The sequence below is a fragment of the Gallus gallus genome, chromosome 6 (assembly GCF_016699485.2).
Source record: "Gallus gallus isolate bGalGal1 chromosome 6, bGalGal1.mat.broiler.GRCg7b, whole genome shotgun sequence".
NCBI lineage: Eukaryota > Metazoa > Chordata > Aves > Galliformes > Phasianidae > Gallus > Gallus gallus.
The window spans coordinates 35,040,085-35,047,584 of NC_052537.1; the positions used below are offsets into that span (position 1 = coordinate 35,040,085).

At 47.7% G+C, this 7,500-nt stretch overlaps 1 protein-coding gene and 1 long non-coding RNA gene across 40 annotated transcripts in view; one reads left to right on the forward strand and one right to left on the reverse strand.

Moving 5' to 3' along the window:
- Positions 1-7,500, reverse strand: part of EBF3 (EBF transcription factor 3) — a 120,188-nt gene that overhangs the window by 99,655 nt on the left and 13,033 nt on the right. The window lies entirely within an intron of this gene.
- Positions 4,002-6,434, forward strand: LOC124418057. Its single transcript, XR_006939600.1, has 3 exons — positions 4,002-4,149; positions 5,234-5,423; positions 5,827-6,434. It is a non-coding gene; the product is annotated as an uncharacterized LOC124418057 (long non-coding RNA).

The window sequence follows — 7,500 nt, forward strand, 5'->3', positions numbered from 1 at the left end:
GGGAGGATGGAAAAAAAAATCTCCAGAATTATTTACGGGATTCTTGGCAGACATCAGACAACTCACGAGCTGGGGTATCTTCTCAGCTCGAAAGTCAATCTCCAACGGAAAGGCACAAAGTTTTGCTACGATACGTTCCTCTCCATTACTCTCCTTCCCCTTTGCAGCCACTGCACGCTCAGGCAGCAGTGACTCTGCAGAAGAGCCACCAAATCACTCCCCACTTTTCTGCCCCTTACAGCACTCTCAGCCATCATTTGTTTCCAGCAGAGCAGAGTCCAGGCCAAGTTTCCTCCTCGGTTACCATGATAGATACGTATCTTGTTTAATATCACTATTTGGATTAGATAAAGGAAGCTTGCTGCCCATCAGCATCTCACAAACCACAGAAGAACTGCACAAACATACAGAGGAAATCCTAATCAAATTTGGATTGGTAAAGAGCATTCCTGACAATCCACACAATACCAAGACCAATTCAATTTTATTGGTTGTTATTCAAAATAAAGGGCACTCACATCTCTCCTTTGTGTATTAATAACCTCGCTCAAACCATAGGATTGTGGGGTTTTGTAGATCGGGTGTTTCCACAGGTCTTGGTGTTTGCTTTATAACCAAGCTGAGCATTCTGAGCGGTTGTGAGCAGGGGGTACATTGGGGCAACATTTTCAGCAATGAATTCACCTTTAAAATGAGAGTGCCGCAGTCTCACCCACAGCCGGGTTCCCTTCTTCCCACGCACGAATGTGAAGGTAAATGGCTTTATCCTGAATAAGTGAGACTGGGCTTCTGCCTGAAGAAATCTGCTCGAAAACTCCTTCGCCTTCTGCACTACTTTTCTTTCTTTCCTTTATTTTTAGAAACTTTCACAGAGTGCAGTGGGAGCTGTGCATGGAAGCCACTGTTTGCATTGCTGCTTTCCGAAAGCCTGCTTAAACACTGCCCGAGGATTAGGCCAGGTCTCTTTATTTCCTTTCCTATTTCTTTATCATTAAGGCCAAGGAGTTTTTTAGCGGGCAGAATACTGCTAATCGCTCACCCCAGCCCCCATGGCTTTGTTTCTGTCAAAATAGCTCCTTTCAGCTGCAGCAGAGAGCGAGCTGTCTCGGCAAATGAACTGTTCTTTCTCACCAGATGTGTAACCGTGTTTCGTCTTTCACTAGAGACAAGCTGGAGCCGACTCCTTCCGCTAGCTGGGCCCATGCTACATGTCTTACAACAACACAAATGTAAGCCCCTTCCTTTCCACACATGTTAAACTCATTTCCTAGTGAATTATTGGGAAAACACAACGCTATCCTCACCGCTGTGCTCAGATGATGCAGTTTACTTTATGCACTTCTGGCACCGCAACCGCACGATGATTGGCTCCGCGTAATTTTCTGGCTGTGAAACTTTTGCTGAAAGTATCTCAGATATTTTATTTTGTTCGATTTGCCTTTAGCCCAGCACACCGGGATCCGCACACGCGGCGGAACAAACACGTTCCCCTTCTATGCAACAAATGCTGTTTGCTCTCTGGATTTTTTTTCCGTCCCCGAGAAATCAGGAGAGCTCCTTCAGCAACAAAACACAAACCAGAACGGAGCAGCACTGTTGCGTTTGGCTGAGCCGACTCACTGAGGAACCAGCAAGCTTCCTTCAGCTTCAATTGCTAATGAACCAAAACAGTTAACAGCAAACTCCAATCACTGCATCTCATAAAATCCCGGGTACCCCTCGGCCTGTAAAACCCCCCAGCTTCGGGTATTTTTTCTCAAGTGCAGTTCCATCTTTATTTTAATAGCGGATTAATAATGCCGGCACAGTGTTGTGTTATACATCGCTTTGACCACAAACATTTTTGTGAGATTTGCTGTGAAGATAAACAAACAAGAGGAGCTTGTGTTCTGGCAGCCTGGCCGAGGTGAATGGTTCTCATTTTCCTGGAGCGCGAGCCCTGGAAGCGCTGCCAAGCGCAGGTTGAGCTCCCCGAGCTCTCCCTTCCTGTAGCCCTGCTTGTCAATCACCTCCTGCTGTCTGCGGTGACAATTCCCATCCTCGAGCTGGGAATTTCCTTTCTCCCCACCCGGGGTCCCCGCGCCCCACCAGTGGTCCCCAATGGCCCCGCAGCGCTCAGACCCCTCAGCCCTGCACTGTGTGCAGAGCTTTATTAAAGCCATCTCTACCACTTTGCTTCGCAGGTTGTTTTTTTTAATTATCTGCTGTCTGAGGGTAATTATTTACTTCCTGTAAGCTCGCGTACCAGAACTCTGAGTTTGAAAGATTTTTCCATAACCTAATCCAATTCATCAAAGGCATCCTAACCAAATTACAGGCTCTGGCAGTATCTTTGCTTTTCACCTGATAAGGCTGCAGCAGAAGCACGGGATGGTTTGTATCAGGGTACCTCCTGCAGTATAGTTTTTGACAGCTTTGCTCAAATCCCTGCCCCCTCTTTTCCTTTCTCACCAAAGCAGGCTATTCCCTTCCTCCCTCCTACAGCAGTCCTGCGATGCCTTTGGCTCCCTGCAAATAATCAAGTATTATACAGGGAGGGAAAAAAAAAAAAAAAGTGTTACAGAAGTCTCCTCCAACACGTTGGGGATTTGCTTGGAACAATGGTTGGAGGATGCTCGGAGCGCTCCTCCAGCAGCGCAGGTATTTACACAATTTCATTAACCGCGCCTCGCGTTCTGATTAAGAGCGGGGATTAAGAGGAGGATGTCAATGGCGTGGCCGAGGCAGCCTGGGGAAAGGAGGGAAGAAAGGAGGTGAGGAGGAAGGCATGGAGCAGTGCTTCTAGGGTGCAGTGAGCCCAGCGCTCTGCTCTGCCCCGATCCTCTGCCACCCCACACCCTACATTCTGCACACCCCAACGTGGCAATGCAGCACAGCACGGAGCATCCCCTGCTCCCAGCATCACCCTCTGCCCTGGGCAGCAGCGAGGTGCTCACACCTGAGTGCTGCAGGGGCAGCCGCCCACCTCCGTCATTGGTGCAAACCCAGGGATGTGCTACATCTTCCTAAGGAAAAACACAACGGACGGTTTCTGGTAGAGCCATTTTTTAAGGGAACGGTTGCCTGGGAAAGTTGTCACTTTATAACGTACTTTGGTGCTGGTGGCACCTATAGGACAATGAGAGCAGAAGAGCGGTGGAAGTATGGCAAGGTTTGCTTTTTGGTAGCTGTGCCCACGTCTTAAAGAAATATAAGAATTAAAGGAATCTGACACCAAACCGCTGTGCTCTCCCTGCGCTTTGCAGCTGAGATGACAAGTTGTCATTTAAGAAGTTAATAAACAGTCACCATTTTGCAGGTTATCCAAATGCTACTGAATAGAAAACCTTGGATCCCTAAATGATGTGTAATTAAAATTATTTAAAAAATCCTCCTTGACAGGCCAGGGCTTAGCCAAAATGTAAATGACATTAAAGAAGACAATGAATTTAATTTTATTTAATGTCCCTTTTTGCAGATCCTCATTTACATAGCATTTTTAACAAAAGCGTTGACCTTATAAATGCTGGCATTTGTACAGCTTCCGCAGAGTTGGATTTAATCACGCTTTCGCAAAGCCATAAGGGAAAAAGCTTTAAGTTCTCTGGTTGGATATGGAGTAGGAATAAAAACATTGGGACTGGTCAAATGTTTATCCTCCTCGCTTCTGAAAACAACCTGACAAGAAGATGTAAAGGTCTGGGGAATAACCCATTGCTGTTTGTAAGGCTGGGTAATAATCATACATAATCGTTTGGAAATATAGCTAATAAAAAATATAATGAGTGTTCAGCAAAATCGGCATTAGGCCCAAATTACATGATATTAATACTTGAACAGGTGCAGAAAGGCGCTTTAAATGAGGTAAATGAATAAAACGTCCCAGAGCACAACTGTGTGCGCTGACAAAAAGTCAATCACATGAATAATTCAGCGCCCGGCACCGCCAGCAAAGGTCGCTCCCGCTGACCTTTGTGACAGGAAGTGAAAGGAAACACTGGTGCCTAAAAAACCCTCCCATCAGTCTGCGGCCGCTGCTCCGGCACCACAGCCAGGGTGCAACCCTGCAGCGTGGGTGGGGTGAGGACCCCAGGCAGAGCCACGGTGGGCACCCAGCGGCCGAGCAGAGGTGTGGGATGTGGGCAGCGTCTGCCCCACGTGCAGCCTGAGGTCAGCCTGCAAGTATGCCGGGAGCTGCAGGGCTCGGCAACAGCTGCTGAATATGACAAAACTTCTTATTCCCCTAAACTAAAGCTATTCCAAACTCTGTACGAAAGAAATGGGATAAACAGATGTCTGGCTGCCCGACAGGAAAGTGGGACACACGAGGAATGATAAAGTCTCCAAACCCTGCAGCGCCATGCCAGGTTTGCAGGGAGGGGGCCCTGGCTGCCTGCAGAGGTGCCAGCAGGGTGGGACAGCGGGGGGACCATCTGGAGGAGCAGTGCAGGGCATGCAAGACATGCCATGGTGCACAGGCAGCCCGCGCTGCATGTGGTGGCTGCAAGTCAGCTGCATGCAACTGCTGCATGAGAACTGCCTGCCTGCCAGCTGCCCGCTGTGGCATGTGGGCTGCAGGAAAGCTGGCCACTGCTGCACGCAAGTTGCAAGCAAGCTGCATGCAAGCTGCCCGCTTCTGCATGGGAGCTGCATGAGAGCTCCCTGCCCGCAAGCTGCCCATTGCTGCCTGCAGGCTGCCTACTGCTACTGCTGCCTGCCTGCAAACTGTCTGCAAGCTGCCCATGAGCTGCTCGCTGCTGCCTGCAAGCTGCCTTCCCGCAAGCTGTCTCTGCTGCCAGGGAGCTGCCCCTGCCTGCATGCTGCCCCATGCCCCGCTCCTCCAGCACTGCTCCTCAGCTCTCAACAGTTGGTCACCACGGAGCCCTCGCAGCCAAACATGGAAAGGAAAAGGCAGGAGGATGTGTCTTCCTAGGAATTTCCATACCTTCCAATAAAATATATTGTGATGGCACGGAGGAATTATTTTAGCACACAGTGTGGTTTTGGTTTAGCAGTTACTACGGCATCCTGTAATCATTTACAGCCATTGGAATGTATGGGTGAAATAGGATAGATTTATCTGTTCATACTTGTGATATGTAGACAATGGGTGTTCCTAATGAGGAACATCTGCTTTTGTGTTTTCCCAGAAAACATTATTCCACTATGAAAATGATACTCCCATCCTTTTCAGCAACACCGCAAAGAAAATATGGGCCTTTTCCTTTCTTTTATTTGCTTTTCTTTGGGTCAGCCTCATTTCCCAGGGACACTTTTCCTGCAGCATCTCTTTACCGACCGCCCTGCACTTTCTGCTGGTTTGTTGGTGACTCCGCGCGTTGCTGCGCCGTGCGAACAGCCCTGATGTGGCAGAGGACACCTCAACGTGCACAGCAGCAAAAGTGTGCACACTCAGGCACACTGCGTGAGGAAACGACACTGAGGTAAAGGGTTCTCAATGAATTAGAAGGTGGGAGGGTGGGCGGTATCGCCACTGCAAGGCCTTGGTTTTGTTTTTGCACTCAAATCTTACTGCAGCTTTCGCAGTAGGCTTACAGAAGTTTATTTAAAATACCTTCACTGCTAGCAAATTGTTATTCCCAAGGTGCAGAAAAGGTTGGTGGGTTTTTTTTTTTTCTCCTTTTCTCCCCCATTGTGATAAACAATTCCAACTATCAGAGCGACTCCTGGTGTGGGCTGGAACGAATGGGCACCCATAGATCTCAATTCAGCACTGAGTTATTGGTTTGTATCCCGAGGACAAAAATGCCTTATCTGGTCAGAAGCTTCTAAATGTATCCAAAGGACAAAAGGATGAAGCGCACTGTGTCTGATCCTTCCTTGCAGCCAACTACCGGAGCAGTAACACTTCGTATGGGAAAGTGTAAACCGAGCCAGGGGTCTGCTGGGGGAACGCTGCTCTGCGACGCTAAGGAGGAAACACAAACCCGAAACCCAACACCACCAACCCATGTAGGTAACCAACCAACTACCAACGCGCAGAGCCAGCAAACGTGAATTTGGGGACCTGGAAATACACTCTGGTGGTGTCAGAGGACCGGTGCCCTCACAGAGCTTTTCCACACGCGCGCTTTCCTTCTGTGTTCTCTGCAATGTGCTCAGCTGCTGAACGCTGCACTCTAGAGTTGCTTTAAAAGCACATGGTGGGACACAGAGGACCGTCCCGAGCCCCCGCTCAGCCCCATGTGTATGCACAGCCCTGCAGCTCTGGCTGCTCTTTGCAAGGCTGCCATACACGCCGTCCTCATAAAAACAAAATCTTGAAAATTCCTAATGTGGAAGGTGATTAAAATTCCTATAAAATTGTCATATCTTTAAATTTAGAAGCACGGCAGATTTTTCATCAATAATTAAGATCTCTAAAGCATTTATGCTAGGCATAAATGGAGTTTCAATCTTCCTTATTCAAATAAACATGATAAACCCATTAACCAAATGTTTTCTGATTTTTTATATCTTCTCATGCTTCTGGAATACCAAACTGTAACGCACTTCTGCTCATCTGGGGGAGGTAGAAAAGCACTGACACTGCGCAGCTTGTTCTGATTTTGTTGGGATCCCCCCTCACAGAACCGACGTAATGTAGCTCACGGTGACTCTGGAACATTACTATGTATATATCATTATAACCCCTAATCACCGAAAAGTGTTATTCATGCCACATTTCATCGTGCGAACAGACCATAAACACAAACTCCATGCAAACTGCTCTGTGTAGTTCAATAGGCACGAAATGAGCGCTCCAACCATATCTCTAAATTAGAGCCCGACCGAGCACAGAAGAGCAAAACATCCCTCTCATTTTCCTTCCCGGTTAATTTTCATAGCGTTCCGTTGCATTCACACTTTAATGCGATTCACCACTGACGCCGCAAAAGTCACACATCTCTTGCAAACTCGGAACAATGAGCGCTCCCCTAATCCAATAACGCACACTGCACCGCCGCCGCTCCTCCGCCACACCAACATTCCTCCACTTCCAACTATTTTTCAGCCAACATAGCAGAAATAAATTCGGCTCGCAAGGCAACAACCCGGCGCTATATGATTTCCATAGCTAAAACACTAAAGGCAAATATAATTCTATTGATTTTTGTAGTCGGAGTTCTATAAAGTGTTGAACTTGTTCTCAATTGCCTGACACAATCCCAGAGTGATGGCAACAACTGGTCAGCCCTATTTGATTACTAATAAGAGAGATGTCCCTTCTGTCAGATACCTCACATTCTCCACTAAGCAAACAGCTATTTCAGCTAGTTAAACATTAGCATTGCTCTCCACTGGTGGTGCATATTTCTTTAGGCTTAACTCGTGGAGTTTTCCAGGTTTAATTTTTCAGTCGCTGGACAGCAAAGTTCATGATCAAAAGATAACTTTGTAATGAAAGCTCCTGAAACGCGACCTCCTTGCAGACAGACCGGCCCTCTCCTCCCATCCCGGTGTCACACGGATGTGTCTCACTGCCATTTATTACTCCGAGGTACCGATTCCATCATCTAC